The sequence below is a fragment of the Triturus cristatus genome, chromosome 1_2 (genome assembly GCF_964204655.1).
Source record: "Triturus cristatus chromosome 1_2, aTriCri1.1, whole genome shotgun sequence".
Taxonomy (NCBI): domain Eukaryota; kingdom Metazoa; phylum Chordata; class Amphibia; order Caudata; family Salamandridae; genus Triturus; species Triturus cristatus.
Genome location: NC_140580.1, coordinates 678,688,070 through 678,709,360, shown reverse-complemented (window position 1 = coordinate 678,709,360; position 21,291 = coordinate 678,688,070).

Genomic DNA, 21,291 nt, shown 5'->3' with positions numbered 1-21,291 from the left:
GTGGCCCCCAGTAAACGGAGGATGTTGTGCTGGATTTTATGGAGGGGGCATGACATATATCTCGCGCACCAAACGAAGGATTGCCAGAAGTATTTGTAGCGCATCAGAGAGAAAGGGGATAGGGGAGTTTTCTCCTCTTGGAAGCTCCGCAGTGCTAACCCTTATCATGGACAGAGGCAGCATAATAGTGCACTTGCTGTGAGAAGGAATGTGTGCACATTACAATCTGGTACGTTGTTGGGACATTGTTCATATAACGCTAATTTGGCAAAACATGAATATTAAGCAATGCCTCGTGATCACAAAGCAACGATGATGCATGCTGGGGGTTGTAGTTGATCCTATGGCCTCGTGACCACATGCTAAATATTGAACTCACCTGTGAGCACGGCGTGGTGACACCGAAACCGGTCAGGACTTGAGTTATATATATGCTGCTTCAGACGAATAAAGTCTTGTGTTTGCACAGAAGTCGGAGTGGGGCTTTATTTTTGAAGCATTGAACATGCAGGCTTCTCCGCTCCTGCAACCTTTGAGCCCGCCCTGCAGAGTCGGTGGCCCCCAGTAAACGGAGGATGTTGTGCTGGATTTTATGGAGGGGGCATGACATGCTCTCGCGCACCAAACGAAGGATTGCCAGAAGTATTGGTAGCGCATCAGAGAGAAAGGGGATAGGGGAGATTTCTCCTCTTGGAAGCTCCGCAGTGCTAACCCTTATCATGGACAGAGGCAGCATAATAGTGCACTTGCTGTGAGAAGGAATGTGTGCACATTACAATCTGGTACGTTGTTGGGACATTGTTCATATAACGCTATTTTGGCAAAACATGAATATTAGGCAATGCCTCGTGATCACAAAGTAACGATGATGCATGCTGGGGGTTGTAGTTGATCCTATGGCCTTGTGACCACATGGTAAATATTGAACTCACCTGTGAGCAAGGCGTCGTGACGCCGAAACCGGTCAGGACTTGAGTTATATATATGCTGCTTCAAACTAATAAAGTCTTGTGTTTGCACAGAAGTCGGAGTGGGGCTTTATTTTTGAAGCATTGAACATGCAGGCTTCTCCGCTCCTGCAACCTTTGAGCCCGCCCTGCAGAGTCGGTGGCTCCAGTAAACGGAGGATGTTGTGCTGGATTTTATGGAGGGGGCATGACACGCTCTCGCGCACCAAACGAAGGATTGCCAGAAGTATTGGTAGCGCATCAGAGAGAAAGGGGATAGGGGAGTTTTCTCCTCTTGGAATCTCCGCAGTGCTAACCCTTATCATGGACAGAGGCAGCATAATAGTGCACTTGCTGTGAGAAGGAATGTGTGCACATTACAATCTGGTACGTTGTTGGGACATTGTTAATATAACGCTATTTTGGCAAAACATGAATATTAAGCAATGCCTCATGATCACAAAGCAACGATGATGCATGCTGGGGGTTGTAGTTGATCCTATGGCCTCGTGACCACATGGTAAATATTGAACTCACCTGTGAGCAAGGCGTGGTGACGCCGAAACCGGTCAGGACTTGAGTTATATATATGCTGCTTCAGACGAATAAAGTCTTGTGTTTGCACAGAAGTCGGAGTGGGTCTTTATTTTTGAAGCATTGAACATGCAGGCTTCTCCGCTCCTGCAACCTTTGAGCCCGCCCTGCAGAGTCGGTGGCACCCAGTAAACGGAGGATGTTGTGCTGGATTTTATGGAGGGGGCATGACACGCTCTTGCGCACCAAACGAAGGATTGCCAGAAGTATTGGTAGCGCATCAGAGAGAAAGGGGATAGGGGAGATTTCTCCTCTTGGAAGCTTCGCAGTGCTAACCCTTATCATGGACAGAGGCAGCATAATAGTGCACTTGCTGTGAGAAAGAATGTGTGCACATTACAATCTTGTACGTTGTTGGGACATTGTTCATATAACGCTATTTTGGCAAAACATGAATATTAAGCAATGCCTCGTGATCACAAAGCAATGATGATGCATGCTGGGGGTTGTAGTTGATCCTATGGCCTCGTGACCACATGGTACATATTGAACTCACCTGTGAGCAAGGCGTGGTGACGCCGAAACCGGTCAGGACTTGAGTTATATATATGCTGCTTCAGACGAATAAAGTCTTGTGGTTGCACAGAAGTCGGAGTGGGGCTTTATTTTTGAAGCATTGAACATGCAGGCTTCTCCGCTCCTGCAACCTTTGAGCCCGCCATGCAGAGTCGGTGGCCCCCAGTAAACAGAGGATGTTGTGCTGGATTTTATGGAGGGGCATGACACGCTCTCGCGCACCAAACGAAGGATTGCCAGAAGTATTTGTAGCGCATCAGAGAGAAAGGGGATAGGGGAGTTTTCTCCTCTTGGAAGCTCCGCAGTGCTAACCCTTATCATGGACAGAGGCAGCATAATAGTGCACTTGCTGTGAGAAGGAATGTGTGCACATTACAATCTGGTACGTTGTTGGGACATTGTTCATAAAACGCTATTTTGGCAAAACATGAATATTAAGCAATGCCTCGTGATCATAAAGCAACGATGATGCATGCTGGGGGTTGTAGTTGATCCTATGGCCTCGTGACCACATGGTAAATATTGAACTCACCTGTGAGCAAGGCGTGGTGACACCGAAACCGGTCAGGACTTGAGTTATATATTTGCTGCTTCAGACGAATAAAGTCTTGTGTTTGCACAGAAGTCGGAGTGGGGCTTTATTTTTGAAGCATTGAACATGCAGGCTTCTCTGCTCCTGCAACCTTTGAGCCCGCCCTGCAGAGTCGGTGGCCCCCAGTAAACGGAGGATGTTGTGCTGGATTTTATGGAGGGGGCATGACATGCTCTCGCGCACCAAACGAAGGATTGCCAGAAGTATTGGTAGCGCATCAGAGAGAAAGGGGATAGGGGAGATTTCTCCTCTTGGAAGCTCCGCAGTGCTAACCCTTATCATGGACAGAGGCAGCATAATAGTGCACTTGCTGTGAGAAGGAATGTGTGCACATTACAATCTGGTACGTTGTTGGGACATTGTTAATATAACGCTATTTTGGCAAAACATGAATATTAAGCAATGCCTCGTGATCACAAAGCAACGATGATGCATGCTGGGGGTTGTAGTTGATCCTATGGCCTCGTGACCACATGGTAAATATTGAACTCACTTGTGAGCAAGGCGTGGTGACGCCGAAACCGGTCAGGACTTGAGTTATATATATGCTGCTTCAGACGAATAACGTCTTGTGTTTGCACAGAAGTCGGAGTGGGGCTTTATTTTTAAAGCATTGAACATGCAGGCTTCTCCGCTCCTGCAACCTTTGAGCCTTCCCTGCAGAGTCAGTGGCCCCCAGTAAACGGAGGATGTTGTGCTGGATTTTATGGAGGGGGTATGACACGCTCTTGCGCACCAAACGAAGGATTGCCAGAAGTATTGGTAGCGCATCAGAGAGAAAGGGGATAGGGGAGTTTTCTCCTCTTGGAAGCTCCGCAGTGCTAACCCTTATCATGGACAGAGGCAGCATAATAGTGCACTTGCTGTGAGAAGGAATGTGTGCACATTACAATCTGGTACGTTGTTGGGACATTGTTCATATAACGCTATTTTGGCAAAACATAAATATTAAGCAATGCCTCGTGATCACAAAGCAATGATGATGTATGCTGGGGGTTGTAGTTGATCCTATGGCCTCGTGACCACATGGTAAATATTGAACTCACCTGTGATCATGGCGTGGTGACGCCGAAACCGGTCAGGACTTGAGTTATATATATGCTGCTTCAAACGAATAAAGTCTTGTGTTTGCACAGAAGTCGGAGTGGGGCTTTAATTTTGAAGCATTGAACATGCAGGCTTCTCCGCTCCTGCAACCTTTGAGCCCGCCCTGCAGAGTCGGTGGCCCCCAGTAAACGGAGGATGTTGTGCTGGATTTTATGGAGGGGGCATGACACGCTCTCACGCACCAAACGAAGGATTGCCAGAAGTATTGGTAGCGCATCAGAGAGAAAGGGGATGGGGGAGTTTACTCCTCTTGGAAGCTCCGCAGTGCTAACCCTTATCATGGACAGAGGCAGCATAATAGTGCACTTGCTGTGAGAAGGAATGTGTGCACATTACAATCTGGTACGTTGTTGGGACATTGTTCATATAACGCTATTTTGGCAAAACATGAATTTTAGGCAATGCCTCGTGATCACAAAGCAACGATGATGCATGCTGGGGGTTGTAGTTGATCCTATTGCCTTGTGACCACATGGTAAATATTGAACTCACCTGTGAGCAAGGCGTCGTGACGCCGAAACCGGTCAGGACTTGAGTTATATAAATGCTGCTTCAAACTAATAAAGTCTTGTGTTTGCACAGAAGTCGGAGTGGGGCTTTATTTTTGAAGCATTGAACATGCAGGCTTCTCCGCTCCTGCAACCTTTGAGCCCGCCCTGCAGAGTCGGTGGCTCCGGTAAACGGAGGATGTTGTGCTGGATTTTATGGAGGGGGCATGACACGCTCTCGCGCACCAAACGAAGGATTGCCAGAAGTATTGGTAGCGCATCAGAGAGAAAGGGGATAGGGGAGTTTTCTCCTCTTGGAATCTCCGCAGTGCTAACCCTTATCATGGACAGAGGCAGCATAATAGTGCACTTGCTGTGAGAAGGAATGTGTGCACATTACAATCTGGTACGTTGTTGGGACATTGTTAATATAACGCTATTTTGGCAAAACATGAATATTAAGCAATGCCTCATGATCACAAAGCAACGATGATGCATGCTGGGGGTTGTAGTTGATCCTATGGCCTCATGACCACATGGTAAATATTGAACTCACCTGTGAGCAAGGCGTGGTGACGCCGAAACCGGTCAGGACTTGAGTTATATATATGCTGCTTCAGACGAATAAAGTCTTGTGTTTGCACAGAAGTCGGAGTGGGTCTTTATTTTTGAAGCATTGAACATGCAGGCTTCTCCGCTCCTGCAACCTTTGAGCCCGCCCTGCAGAGTCGGTGGCCCCCAGTAAACGGAGGATGTTGTGCTGGATTTTATGGAGGGGGCATGACACGCTCTTGCGCACCAAACGAAGGATTGCCAGAAGTATTGGTAGCGCATCTGAGAGAAAGGGGATAGGGGAGATTTCTCCTCTTGGAAGCTTCGCAGTGCTAACCCTTATCATGGACAGAGGCAGCATAATAGTGCACTTGCTGTGAGAAAGAATGTGTGCACATTACAATCTTGTACGTTGTTGGGACATTGTTCATATAACGCTATTTTGGCAAAACATGAATATTAAGCAATGCCTCGTGATCACAAAGCAATGATGATGCATGCTGGGGGTTGTAGTTGATCCTATGGCCTCGTGACCACATGGTAAATATTGAACTCACCTGTGAGCAAGGCGTGGTGACGCCGAAACCGGTCAGGACTTGAGTTATATATATGCTGCTTCAGACTAATAAAGTCTTGTGGTTGCACAGAAGTCGGAGTGGGGCTTTATTTTTGAAGCATTGAACATGCAGGCTTCTCCGCTCCTGCAACCTTTGAGCCCGCCATGCAGAGTCGGTGGCCCCCAGTAAACAGAGGATGTTGTGCTGGATTTTATGGAGGGGGCATGACACGCTCTCGCGCACCAAACGAAGGATTGCCAGAAGTATTTGTAGCGCATCAGAGAGAAAGGGGATAGGGGAGTTTTCTCCTCTTGGAAGCTCCGCAGTGCTAACCCTTATCATGGACAGAGGCAGCATAATAGTGCACTTGCTGTGAGAAGGAATGTGTGCACATTACAATCTGGTACGTTGTTGGGACATTGTTCATAAAACGCTATTTTGGCAAAACATGAATATTAAGCAATGCCTCGTGATCATAAAGCAACGATGATGCATGCTGGGGGTTGTAGTTGATTCTATGGCCTCGTGACCACATGGTAAATATTGAACTCACCTGTGAGCAAGGCGTGGTGACACCGAAACCGGTCAGGACTTGAGTTATATATATGCTGCTTCAGACGAATAAAGTCTTGTGTTTGCACAGAAGTCGGAGTGGGGCTTTATTTTTGAAGCATTGAACATGCAGGCTTCTCTGCTCCTGCAACCTTTGAGCCCGCCCTGCAGAGTCGGTGGCCCCCAGTAAACGGAGGATGTTGTGCTTGATTTTATGGAGGGGGCATGACATGCTCTCGCGCACCAAACGAAGGATTGCCAGAAGTATTGGTAGCGCATCAGAGAGAAAGGGGATAGGGGAGATTTCTCCTCTTGGAAGCTCCGCAGTGCTAACCCTTATCATGGACAGAGGCAGCATAATAGTGCACTTGCTGTGAGAAGGAATGTGTGCACATTACAATCTGGTACGTTGTTGGGACATTGTTAATATAACGCTATTTTGGCAAAACATGAATATTAAGCAATGCATCATGATCACAAAGCAACGATGATGCATGCTGGGGGTTGTAGTTGATCCTATGGCCTCGTGACCACATGGTAAATATTGAACTCACTTGTGAGCAAGGCGTGGTGACGCCGAAACCGGTCAGGACTTGAGTTATATATATGCTGCTTCAGACGAATAACGTCTTGTGTTTGCACAGAAGTCGGAGTGGGGCTTTATTTTTAAAGCATTGAACATGCACACTTCTTCGCTCCTGCAACCTTTGAGCCTGCCCTGCAGAGTCAGTGGCCCCCAGTAAACGGAGGATGTTGTGCTGGATTTTATGGAGGGGGTATGAAACGCTCTTGCGCACTAAACGAAGGATTGCCAGAAGTATTGGTAGCGCATCAGAGAGAAAGGGGATAGGGGAGTTTTCTCCTCTTGGAAGCTCCGCAGTGCTAACCCTTATCATGGACAGAGGCAGCATAATAGTGCACTTGCTGTGAGAAGGAATGTGTGCACATTACAATCTGGTACGTTGTTGGGACATTGTTCATATAACGCTATTTTGGCAAAACATGAATATTAAGCAATGCCTCGTGATCACAAAGCAATGATGATGTATGCTGGGGGTTGTAGTTGATCCTATGGCCTCGTGACCACATGGTAAATATTGAACTCACCTGTGAGCATGGCGTGGTGACGCCGAAACCGGTCAGGACTTGAGTTATATAGATGCTGCTTCAGACGAATAAAGTCTTGTGTTTGCACAGAAGTCGGAGTGGGGCTTTAATTTTGAAGCATTGAACATGCAGGCTTCTCCGCTCCTGCAACCTTTGAGCCCGCCCTGCAGAGTCGGTGGCACCCAGTAAACGGAGGATGTTGTGCTGGATTTTATGGAGGGGGCATGACACGCTCTTGCGCACCAAACGAAGGATTGCCAGAAGTATTGGTAGCGCATCAGAGAGAAAGGGGATAGGGGAGATTTCTCCTCTTGGAAGCTTCGCAGTGCTAACCCTTATCATGGACAGAGGCAGCATAATAGTGCACTTGCTGTGAGAAAGAATGTGTGCACATTACAATCTTGTACGTTGTTGGGACATTGTTCATATAACGCTATTTTGGCAAAACATGAATATTAATCAATGCCTCGTGATCACAAAGCAATGATGATGCATGCTGGGGGTTGTAGTTGATCCTATGGCCTCGTGACCACATGGTACATATTGAACTCACCTGTGAGCAAGGCGTGGTGACGCCGAAACCGGTCAGGACTTGAGTTATATATATGCTGCTTCAGACGAATAAAGTCTTGTGGTTGCACAGAAGTCGGAGTGGGGCTTTATTTTTGAAGCATTGAACATGCAGGCTTCTCCGCTCCTGCAACCTTTGAGCCCGCCATGCAGAGTCGGTGGCCCCCAGTAAACAGAGGATGTTGTGCTGGATTTTATGGAGGGGCATGACACGCTCTCGCGCACCAAACGAAGGATTGCCAGAAGTATTTGTAGCGCATCAGAGAGAAAGGGGATAGGGGAGTTTTCTCCTCTTGGAAGCTCCGCAGTGCTAACCCTTATCATGGACAGAGGCAGCATAATAGTGCACTTGCTGTGAGAAGGAATGTGTGCACATTACAATCTGGTACGTTGTTGGGACATTGTTCATAAAACGCTATTTTGGCAAAACATGAATATTAAGCAATGCCTCGTGATCATAAAGCAACGATGATGCATGCTGGGGGTTGTAGTTGATCCTATGGCCTCGTGACCACATGGTAAATATTGAACTCACCTGTGAGCAAGGCGTGGTGACACCGAAACCGGTCAGGACTTGAGTTATATATTTGCTGCTTCAGACGAATAAAGTCTTGTGTTTGCACAGAAGTCGGAGTGGGGCTTTATTTTTGAAGCATTGAACATGCAGGCTTCTCTGCTCCTGCAACCTTTGAGCCCGCCCTGCAGAGTCGGTGGCCCCCAGTAAACGGAGGATGTTGTGCTGGATTTTATGGAGGGGGCATGACATGCTCTCGCGCACCAAACGAAGGATTGCCAGAAGTATTGGTAGCGCATCAGAGAGAAAGGGGATTGGGGAGATTTCTCCTCTTGGAAGCTCCGCAGTGCTAACCCTTATCATGGACAGAGGCAGCATAATAGTGCACTTGCTGTGAGAAGGAATGTGTGCACATTACAATCTGGTACGTTGTTGGGACATTGTTAATATAACGCTATTTTGGCAAAACATGAATATTAAGCAATGCCTCGTGATCACAAAGCAACGATGATGCATGCTGGGGGTTGTAGTTGATCCTATGGCCTCGTGACCACATGGTAAATATTGAACTCACTTGTGAGCAAGGCGTGGTGACGCCGAAACCGGTCAGGACTTGAGTTATATATATGCTGCTTCAGACGAATAACGTCTTGTGTTTGCACAGAAGTCGGAGTGGGGCTTTATTTTTAAAGCATTGAACATGCAGGCTTCTCCGCTCCTGCAACCTTTGAGCCTTCCCTGCAGAGTCAGTGGCCCCCAGTAAACGGAGGATGTTGTGCTGGATTTTATGGAGGGGGTATGACACGCTCTTGCGCACCAAACGAAGGATTGCCAGAAGTATTGGTAGCGCATCAGAGAGAAAGGGGATAGGGGAGTTTTCTCCTCTTGGAAGCTCCGCAGTGCTAACCCTTATCATGGACAGAGGCAGCATAATAGTGCACTTGCTGTGAGAAGGAATGTGTGCACATTACAATCTGGTACGTTGTTGGGACATTGTTCATATAACGCTATTTTGGCAAAACATAAATATTAAGCAATGCCTCGTGATCACAAAGCAATGATGATGTATGCTGGGGGTTGTAGTTGATCCTATGGCCTCGTGACCACATGGTAAATATTGAACTCACCTGTGATCATGGCGTGGTGACGCCGAAACCGGTCAGGACTTGAGTTATATATATGCTGCTTCAAACGAATAAAGTCTTGTGTTTGCACAGAAGTCGGAGTGGGGCTTTAATTTTGAAGCATTGAACATGCAGGCTTCTCCGCTCCTGCAACCTTTGAGCCCGCCCTGCAGAGTCGGTGGCCCCCAGTAAACGGAGGATGTTGTGCTGGATTTTATGGAGGGGGCATGACACGCTCTCACGCACCAAACGAAGGATTGCCAGAAGTATTGGTAGCGCATCAGAGAGAAAGGGGATGGGGGAGTTTACTCCTCTTGGAAGCTCCGCAGTGCTAACCCTTATCATGGACAGAGGCAGCATAATAGTGCACTTGCTGTGAGAAGGAATGTGTGCACATTACAATCTGGTACGTTGTTGGGACATTGTTCATATAACGCTATTTTGGCAAAACATGAATTTTAGGCAATGCCTCGTGATCACAAAGCAACGATGATGCATGCTGGGGGTTGTAGTTGATCCTATGGCCTTGTGACCACATGGTAAATATTGAACTCACCTGTGAGCAAGGCGTCGTGACGCCGAAACCGGTCAGGACTTGAGTTACATAAATGCTGCTTCAAACTAATAAAGTCTTGTGTTTGCACAGAAGTCGGAGTGGGGCTTTATTTTTGAAGCATTGAACATGCAGGCTTCTCCGCTCCTGCAACCTTTGAGTCCGCCCTGCAGAGTCGGTGGCTCCGGTAAACGGAGGATGTTGTGCTGGATTTTATGGAGGGGGCATGACACGCTCTCGCGCACCAAACGAAGGATTGCCAGAAGTATTGGTAGCGCATCAGAGAGAAAGGGGATAGGGGAGTTTTCTCCTCTTGGAATCTCCGCAGTGCTAACCCTTATCATGGACAGAGGCAGCATAATAGTGCACTTGCTGTGAGAAGGAATGTGTGCACATTACAATCTGGTACGTTGTTGGGACATTGTTAATATAACGCTATTTTGGCAAAACATGAATATTAAGCAATGCCTCATGATCACAAAGCAACGATGATGCATGCTGGGGGTTGTAGTTGATCCTATGGCCTCATGACCACATGGTAAATATTGAACTCACCTGTGAGCAAGGCGTGGTGACGCCGAAACCGGTCAGGACTTGAGTTATATATATGCTGCTTCAGACGAATAAAGTCTTGTGTTTGCACAGAAGTCGGAGTGGGTCTTTATTTTTGAAGCATTGAACATGCAGGCTTCTCCGCTCCTGCAACCTTTGAGCCCGCCCTGCAGAGTCGGTGGCCCCCAGTAAACGGAGGATGTTGTGCTGGATTTTATGGAGGGGGCATGACACGCTCTTGCGCACCAAACGAAGGATTGCCAGAAGTATTGGTAGCGCATCTGAGAGAAAGGGGATAGGGGAGATTTCTCCTCTTGGAAGCTTCGCAGTGCTAACCCTTATCATGGACAGAGGCAGCATAATAGTGCACTTGCTGTGAGAAAGAATGTGTGCACATTACAATCTTGTACGTTGTTGGGACATTGTTCATATAACGCTATTTTGGCAAAACATGAATATTAAGCAATGCCTCGTGATCACAAAGCAATGATGATGCATGCTGGGGGTTGTAGTTGATCCTATGGCCTCGTGACCACATGGTAAATATTGAACTCACCTGTGAGCAAGGCGTGGTGACGCCGAAACCGGTCAGGACTTGAGTTATATATATGCTGCTTCAGACTAATAAAGTCTTGTGGTTGCACAGAAGTCGGAGTGGGGCTTTATTTTTGAAGCATTGAACATGCAGGCTTCTCCGCTCCTGCAACCTTTGAGCCCGCCATGCAGAGTCGGTGGCCCCCAGTAAACAGAGGATGTTGTGGTGGATTTTATGGAGGGGGCATGACACGCTCTCGCGCACCAAACGAAGGATTGCCAGAAGTATTTGTAGCGCATCAGAGAGAAAGGGGATAGGGGAGTTTTCTCCTCTTGGAAGCTCCGCAGTGCTAACCCTTATCATGGACAGAGGCAGCATAATAGTGCACTTGCTGTGAGAAGGAATGTGTGCACATTACAATCTGGTACGTTGTTGGGACATTGTTCATAAAACGCAATTTTGGCAAAACATGAATATTAAGCAATGCCTCGTGATCATAAAGCAACGATGATGCATGCTGGGGGTTGTAGTTGATTCTATGGCCTCGTGACCACATGGTAAATATTGAACTCACCTGTGAGCAAGGCGTGGTGACACCGAAACCGGTCAGGACTTGAGTTATATATATGCTGCTTCAGACGAATAAAGTCTTGTGTTTGCACAGAAGTCGGAGTGGGGCTTTATTTTTGAAGCATTGAACATGCAGGCTTCTCTGCTCCTGCAACCTTTGAGCCCACCCTGCAGAGTCGGTGGCCCCCAGTAAACGGAGGATGTTGTGCTGGATTTTATGGAGGGGGCATGACATGCTCTCGCGCACCAAACGAAGGATTGCCAGAAGTATTGGTAGCGCATCAGAGAGAAAGGGGATAGGGGAGATTTCTCCTCTTGGAAGCTCCGCAGTGCTAACCCTTATCATGGACAAAGGCAGCATAATAGTGCACTTGCTGTGAGAAGGAATGTGTGCACATTACAATCTGGTACGTTGTTGGGACATTGTTAATATAACGCTATTTTGGCAAAACATGAATATTAAGCAATGCATCATGATCACAAAGCAACGATGATGCATGCTGGGGGTTGTAGTTGATCCTATGGCCTCGTGACCACATGGTAAATATTGAACTCACTTGTGAGCAAGGCGTGGTGATGCCGAAACCGGTCAGGACTTGAGTTATATATATGCTGCTTCAGACGAATAACGTCTTGTGTTTGCACAGAAGTCGGAGTGGGGCTTTATTTTTAAAGCATTGAAAATGCACACTTCTTCGCTCCTGCAACCTTTGAGCCTGCCCTGCAGAGTCAGTGGCCCCCAGTAAACGGAGGATGTTGTGCTGGATTTTATGGAGGGGGTATGAAACGCTCTTGCGCACTAAACGAAGGATTGCCAGAAGTATTGGTAGCGCATCAGAGAGAAAGGGGATAGGGGAGTTTTCTCCTCTTGGAAGCTCCGCAGTGCTAACCCTTATCATGGACAGAGGCAGCATAATAGTGCACTTGCTGTGAGAAGGAATGTGTGCACATTACAATCTGGTACGTTGTTGGGACATTGTTCATATAACGCTATTTTGGCAAAACATGAATATTAAGCAATGCCTCGTGATCACAAAGCAATGATGATGTATGCTGGGGGTTGTAGTTGATCCTATGGCCTCGTGACCACATGGTAAATATTGAACTCACCTGTGAGCATGGCGTGGTGACGCCGAAACCGGTCAGGACTTGAGTTATATAGATGCTGCTTCAGACGAATAAAGTCTTGTGTTTGCACAGAAGTCGGAGTGGGGCTTTAATTTTGAAGCATTGAACATGCAGGCTTCTCTGCTCCTGCAACCTTTGAGCCCGCCCTGCAGAGTCGGTGGCCCCCAGTAAACGGAGGATGTTGTGCTGGATTTTATGGAGGGGGCATGACACGCTCTCACGCACCAAACGAAGGATTGCCAGAAGTATTGGTAGCGCATCAGAGAGAAAGGGGATAGGGGAGTTTACTCCTCTTGGAAGCTCCGCAGTGCTAACCCTTATCATGGACAGAGGCAGCATAATAGTGCACTTGCTGTGAGAAGGAATGTGTGCACATTACAATCTGGTACGTTGTTGGGACATTGTTAATATAACGCTATTTTGGCAAAACATGAATAATAAGCAATGCCTCGTGATCACAAAGCAACGATGATGCATGCTGGGGGTTGTAGTTGATCCTATGGCCTCGTGACCACATGGTAAATATTGAACTCACTTGTGAGCAAGGCGTGGTGACGCCGAAACCGGTCAGGACTTGAGTTATATATATGCTGCTTCAGACGAATAACGTCTTGTGTTTGCACAGAAGTCGGAGTGGGGCTTTATTTTTAAAGCATTGAACATGCAGGCTTCTCCGCTCCTGCAACCTTTGAGCCTGCCCTGCAGAGTCAGTGGCCCCCAGTAAACGGAGGATGTTGTGCTGGATTTTATGGAGGGGGTATGACACGCTCTTGCGCACCAAACGAAGGGTTGCCAGAAGTATTGGTAGCGCATCAGAGAGAAAGGGGATAGGGGAGTTTTCTCCTCTTGGAAGCTCCGCAGTGCTAACCCTTATCATGGACAGAGGCAGCATAATAGTGCACTTGCTGTGAGAAGGAATGTGTGCACATTACAATCTGGTACGTTGTTGGGACATTGTTCATATAACGCTATTTTGGCAAAACATAAATATTAAGCAATGCCTCGTGATCACAAAGCAATGATGATGTATGCTAGGGGTTGTAGTTGGTCCTATGGCCTCGTGACCACATGGTAAATATTGAACTCACCTGTGAGCATGGCGTGGTGACGCCGAAACCGGTCAGGACTTGAGTTATATATATGCTGCTTCAGACGAATAAAGTCTTGTGTTTGCACAGAAGTCGGAGTGGGGCTTTATTTTTGTAGCATTGAACATGCAGGCTTCTCCGCTCCTGCAACCTTTGAGCCCGCCCTGCAGAGTCGGTGGCCCCCAGTAAACGGAGGATGTTGTGCTTGATTTTATGGAGGGGGCATGACATGCTCTCGCTCACCAAACGAAGGATTGCCAGAAGTATTGGTAGCGCATCAGAGAGAAAGGGGATAGGGGAGATTTCTCCTCTTGGAAGCTCTGCAGTGCTAACCCTTATCATGGACAGAGGCAGCATAATAGTGCACTTGCTGTGAGAAGGAATGTGTGCACATTACAATCTGGTACGTTGTTGGGACATTGTTCATATAACGCTATTTTGGCAAAACATGAACATTAAGCAATGCCTCGTGATCACAAAGCAACGATGATGCATGCTGGGGGTTGTAGTTGATCCTATGGCCTCGTGACCACATGGTAAATATTGAACTCACCTGTGAGCAAGGCGTGGTGACGCCGAAACCGGTCAGGACTTGAGTTAGATATATGCTGCTTCAGACGAATAAAGTCTTTTGTTTGCACAGAAGTCGGAGTGGGGCTTTATTTTTGAAGCATTGACCATGCAGGCTTCTCCGCTCCTGTAACCTTTGAGCCCGCCCTGCAGAGTCGGTGGCCCCCAGTAAACGGAGGATGTTGTGCTGGATTTTATGGAGGGGGCATGACACGCTCTCGCGCACCAAACGAAGGATTGCCAGAAGTATTGGTAGCGCATCAGAGAGAAAGGGGATAGGGGAGTTTTCTCCTCTTGGAAGCTCCGCAGTGCTAACCCTTATCATGGACAGAGGCAGCATAATAGTGCACTTGCTGTGAGAAGGAATGTGTGCACATTACAATCTGGTACGTTGTTGGGACATTGTTCATATAACGCTATTTTGGCAAAACATGAATATTAAGCAATGCCTCATGATCACAAAGCAACGATGATGCATGGTGGGGCTTGTAGTTGATCCTATGGCCTCGTGACCACACGGTAAATATTGAACTCACCTGTGAGCAAGGCGTGGTGACACCCAAACCGGTCAGGACTTGAGTTATATATATGCTGCTTCAGACGAATAAAGTCTTGTGTTTGCACAGAAGTCGGAGTGGGGCTTTATTTTTGAAGCATTGAACATGCAGGCTTCTCCGCTCCTGCAACCTTTGAGCCCGCCCTGCAGAGTCGGTGGCCCCCAGTCAACCGAGGATGTTGTGCTGGATTTTATGGAGGGGGCATGACATGCTCTCGCGCACCAAACGAAGGATTGCCAGAAGTATTGGTAGCGCATCAGAGAGAAAGGGGATAGGGGAGATTTCTCCTCTTGGAAGCTCCGCAGTGCTAACCCTTATCATGGACAGAGGCAGCATAATAGTGCACTTGCTGTGAGAAGGAATGTGTGCACATTACAATCTGGTACGTTGTTGGGACATTGTTCATATAACGCTAATTTGGCAAAACATGAATAGTAAGCAATGCCTCGTGATCACAAAGCAACGATGATGCATGCTGGGGGTTGTAGTTGATTCTATGGCCTCATGACCACATGGTAAATATTGAACTCACCTGTGAGCAAGGCGTGGTGACGCCGAAACCGGTCAGGACTTGAGTTATATATATACTGCTTCAGACGAATAAAGTCTTGTGGTTGCACAGAAGTCGGAGTGGGGCTTTATTTTTGAAGCATTGAACATGCAGGCTTCTCCGCTCCTGCAACCTTTGAGCCCGCCCTGCAGAGTCGGTGGCTCCGGTAAACGGAGGATGTTGTGCTGGATTTTATGGAGGGGGCATGACACGCTCTCGCGCACCAAACGAAGGATTGCCAGAAGTATTGGTAGCGCATCAGAGAGAAAGGGGATAGGGGAGATTTCTCCTCTTGGAATCTCCGCAGTGCTAACCCTTATCATGGACAGAGGCAGCATAATAGTGCACTTGCAGTGAGAAGGAATGTGTGCACATTACAATCTGGTACGTTGTTGGGACATTGTTCATATAACGCTATTTTGGCAAAACATGAATATTAAGCAATGCTTTGTGATCACAAAGCAACGATGATGCATGCTGGGGGTTGTAGTTGATCCTATGGCCTCGTGACCACATGGTAAATATTGAACTCACCTGTGAGCAAGGCGTGGTGACACCGAAACCGGTCAGGACTTGAGTTATATATATGCTGCTTCAGACGAATAAAGTCTTGTGTTTGCACAGAAGTCGGAGTGGGGATTTTTTTTTGAAGCATTGAACATGCAGGCTTCTCCGCTCCTGCAACCTTTGAGCCCGCCCTGCAGAGTCGGTGGCCCCCAGTAAACGGAGGATGTTGTGCTGGATTTTATGGAGGGGGCATGACATGCTCTCGCACACCAAAGGAAGGATTGCCAGAAGAATTGGTAGTGCATCAGAGAGAAAGGGGATAGGGGAGATTTCTCCTCTTGGAAGCTCCGCAGTGCTAACCCTTATCATGGACAGAGGCAGCATAATAGTGCACTTGCTGTGAGAAGGAATGTGTGCACATTACAATCTGGTACGTTGTTGGGACATTGTTCATATAACGCTATTTTGGCAAAACATGAACATTAAGCAATGCCTCGTGATCACAAAGCAACGATGATGCATGCTGGGGGTTGTAGTTGATCCTATGGCCTCGTGACCACATGGTAAATATTGAACTCACCTGTGAGCAAGGCGTGGTGACGCCGAAACGGGTCAGGACTTGAGTTATATATATGCTGCTTCAGACGAATAAAGTCTTGTGTTTGCACAGAAGTCGGAGTGGGGCTTTAATTTTGAAGCATTGAACATGCAGGCTTCTCCGCTCCTGCAACCTTTGAGCCCGCCCTGCAGAGTCGGTGGCCCCCAGTAAACGGAGGATGTTGTGCTGGATTTTATGGAGGGGGCATGACACGCTCTCGCGCACCAAACGAAGGATTGCCAGAAGTATTGGTAGCGCATCAGAGAGAAAGGGGATAGGGGAGATTTCTCCTCTTGGAATCTCCGCAGTGCTAACCCTTATCATGGACAGAGGCAGCATAATAGTGCACTTGCTGTGAGAAGGAATGTGTGCACATTACAATCTGGTACGTTGTTGGGACATTGTTCATATAACGCTAATTTGGCAAAACATGAATATTAAGCAATGCCTCGTGATCACAAAGCAACGATGATGCATGCTGGGGGTTGTAGTTGATCCTATGGCCTCGTGACCACATGCTAAATATTGAACTCACCTGTGAGCACGGCGTGGTGACACCGAAACCGGTCAGGACTTGAGTTATATATATGCTGCTTCAGACGAATAAAGTCTTGTGTTTGCACAGAAGTCGGAGTGGGGCTTTATTTTTGAAGCATTGAACATGCAGGCTTCTCCGCTCCTGCAACCTTTGAGCCCGCCCTGCAGAGTCGGTGGCCCCCAGTAAACGGAGGATGTTGTGCTGGATTTTATGGAGGGGGCATGACATGCTCTCGCGCACCAAACGAAGGATTGCCAGAAGTATTGGTAGCGCATCAGAGAGAAAGGGGATAGGGGAGATTTCTCCTCTTGGAAGCTCCGCAGTGCTAACCCTTATCATGGACAGAGGCAGCATAATAGTGCACTTGCTGTGAGAAGGAATGTGTGCACATTACAATCTGGTATGTTGTTGGGACATTGTTCATATAACGCTATTTTGGCAAAACATGAATATTAGGCAATGCCTCGTGATCACAAAGCAACGATGATGCATGCTGGGGGTTGTAGTTGATCCTATGGCCTTGTGACCACATGGTAAATATTGAACTCACCTGTGAGCAAGGCGTCGTGACGCCGAAACAGGTCAGGACTTGAGTTATATATATGCTGCTTCAAATTAATAAAGTCTTGTGTTTGCACAGAAGTCGGAGTGGGGCTTTATTTTTGAAGCATTGAACATGCAGGCTTCTCCGCTCCTGCAACCTTTGAGCCCGCCCTGCAGAGTCGGTGGCTCCAGTAAACGGAGGATGTTGTGCTGGATTTTATGGAGGGGGCATGACACGCTCTCGCGCACCAAACGAAGGATTGCCAGAAGTATTGGTAGCGCATCAGAGAGAAAGGGGATAGGGGAGTTTTCTCCTCTTGGAATCTCCGCAGTGCTAACCCTTATCATGGACAGAGGCAGCATAATAGTGCACTTGCTGTGAGAAGGAATGTGTGCACATTACAATCTGGTACGTTGTTGGGACATTGTTAATATAACGCTATTTTGGCAAAACATGAATATTAAGCAATGCCTCATGATCACAAAGCAACGATGATGCATGCTGGGGGTTGTAGTTGATCCTATGGCCTCGTGACCACATGGTAAATATTGAACTCACCTGTGAGCAAGGCGTGGTGACGCCGAAACCGGTCAGGACTTGAGTTATATATATGCTGCTTCAGACGAATAAAGTCTTGTGTTTGCACAGAAGTCGGAGTGGGTCTTTATTTTTGAAGCATTGAACATGCAGGCTTCTCCGCTCCTGCAACCTTTGAGCCCGCCCTGCAGAGTCGGTGGCACCCAGTAAACGGAGGATGTTGTGCTGGATTTTATGGAGGGGGCATGACACGCTCTTGCGCACCAAACGAAGGATTGCCAGAAGTATTGGTAGCGCATCAGAGAGAAAGGGGATAGGGGAGATTTCTCCTCTTGGAAGCTTCGCAGTGCTAACCCTTATCATGGACAGAGGCAGCATAATAGTGCACTTGCTGTGAGAAAGAATGTGTGCACATTACAATCTTGTACGTTGTTGGGACATTGTTCATATAACGCTATTTTGGCAAAACATGAATATTAAGCAATGCCTCGTGATCACAAAGCAATGATGATGCATGCTGGGGGTTGTAGTTGATCCTATGGCCTCGTGACCACATGGTACATATTGAACTCACCTGTGAGCAAGGCGTGGTGACGCCGAAACCGGTCAGGACTTGAGTTATATATATGCTGCTTCAGACGAATAAAGTCTTGTGGTTGCACAGAAGTCGGAGTGGGGCTTTATTTTTGAAGCATTGAACATGCAGGCTTCTCCGCTCCTGCAACCTTTGAGCCCGCCATGCAGAGTCGGTGGCCCCCAGTAAACAGAGGATGTTGTGCTGGATTTTATGGAGGGGCATGACACGCTCTCGCGCACCAAACGAACGATTGCCAGAAGTATTTGTAGCGCATCAGAGAGAAAGGGGATAGGGGAGTTTTCTCCTCTTGGAAGCTCCGCAGTGCTAACCCTTATCATGGACAGAGGCAGCATAATAGTGCACTTGCTGTGAGAAGGAATGTGTGCACATTACAATCTGGTACGTTGTTGGGACATTGTTCATAAAACGCTATTTTGGCAAAACATGAATATTAAGCAATGCCTCGTGATCATAAAGCAACGATGATGCATGCTGGGGGTTGTAGTTGATCCTATGGCCTCGTGACCACATGGTAAATATTGAACTCACCTGTGAGCAAGGCGTGGTGACACCGAAACCGGTCAGGACTTGAGTTATATATTTGCTGCTTCAGACGAATAAAGTCTTGTGTTTGCACAGAAGTCGGAGTGGGGCTTTATTTTTGAAGCATTGAACATGCAGGCTTCTCTGCTCCTGCAACCTTTGAGCCCGCCCTGCAGAGTCGGTGGCCCCCAGTAAACGGAGGATGTTGTGCTGGATTTTATGGAGGGGGCATGACATGCTCTCGCGCACCAAACGAAGGATTGCCAGAAGTATTGGTAGCGCATCAGAGAGAAAGGGGATAGGGGAGATTTCTCCTCTTGGAAGCTCCGCAGTGCTAACCCTTATCATGGACAGAGGCAGCATAATAGTGCACTTGCTGTGAGAAGGAATGTGTGCACATTACAATCTGGTACGTTGTTGGGACATTGTTAATATAACGCTATTTTGGCAAAACATGAATATTAAGCAATGCCTCGTGATCACAAAGCAACGATGATGCATGCTGGGGGTTGTAGTTGATCCTATGGCCTCGTGACCACATGGTAAATATTGAACTCACTTGTGAGCAAGGCGTGGTGATGCCGAAACCGGTCAGGACTTGAGTTATATATATGCTGCTTCAGACGAATAACGTCTTGTGTTTGCACAGAAGTCGGAGTGGGGCTTTATTTTTAAAGCATTGAACATGCAAGCTTCTCCGCTCCTGCAACCTTTGAGCCTTCCCTGCAGAGTCAGTGGCCCCCAGTAAACGGAGGATGTTGTGCTGGATTTTATGGAGGGGGTATGACACGCTCTTGCGCACCAAACGAAGGATTGCCAGAAGTATTGGTAGCGCATCAGAGAGAAAGGGGATAGGGGAGTTTTCTCCTCTTGGAAGCTCCGCAGTGCTAACCCTTATCATGGACAGAGGCAGCATAATAGTGCACTTGCTGTGAGAAGGAATGTGTGCACATTACAATCTGGTACGTTGTTGGGACATTGTTCATATAACGCTATTTTGGCAAAACATAAATATTAAGCAATGCCTCGTGATCACAAAGCAATGATGATGTATGCTGGGGGTTGTAGTTGATCCTATGGCCTCGTGACCACATGGTAAATATTGAACTCACCTGTGATCATGGCGTGGTGACGCCGAAACCGGTCAGGACTTGAGTTATATATATGCTGCTTCAAACGAATAAAGTCTTGTGTTTGCACAGAAGTCGGAGTGGGGCTTTAATTTTGAAGCATTGAACATGCAGGCTTCTCCGCTCCTGCAACCTTTGAGCCCGCCCTGCAGAGTCGGTGGCCCCCAGTAAACGGAGGATGTTGTGCTGGATTTTATGGAGGGGGCATGACACGCTCTCACGCACCAAACGAAGGATTGCCAGAAGTATTGGTAGCGCATCAGAGAGAAAGGGGATGGGGGAGTTTACTCCTCTTGGAAGCTCCGCAGTGCTAACCCTTATCATGGACAGAGGCAGCATAATAGTGCACTTGCTGTGAGAAGGAATGTGTGCACATTACAATCTGGTACGTTGTTGGGACATTGTTCATATAACGCTATTTTGGCAAAACATGAATTTTAGGCAATGCCTCGTGATCACAAAGCAACGATGATGCATGCTGGGGGTTGTAGTTGATCCTATGGCCTTGTGACCACATGGTAAATATTGAACTCACCTGTGAGCAAGGCGTCGTGACGCCGAAACCGGTCAGGACTTGAGTTATATAAATGCTGCTTCAAACTAATAAAGTCTTGTGTTTGCACAGAAGTCGGAGTGGGGCTTTATTTTTGAAGCATTGAACATGCAGGCTTCTCCGCTCCTGCAACCTTTGAGCCCGCCCTGCAGAGTCGGTGGCTCCGGTAAACGGAGGATGTTGTGCTGGATTTTATGGAGGGGGCATGACACGCTCTCGCGCACCAAACGAAGGATTGCCAGAAGTATTGGTAGCGCATCAGAGAGAAAGGGGATAGGGGAGTTTTCTCCTCTTGGAATCTCCGCAGTGCTAACCCTTATCATGGACAGAGGCAGCATAATAGTGCACTTGCTGTGAGAAGGAATGTGTGCACAGTACAATCTGGTACGTTGTTGGGACATTGTTAATATAACGCTATTTTGGCAAAACATGAATATTAAG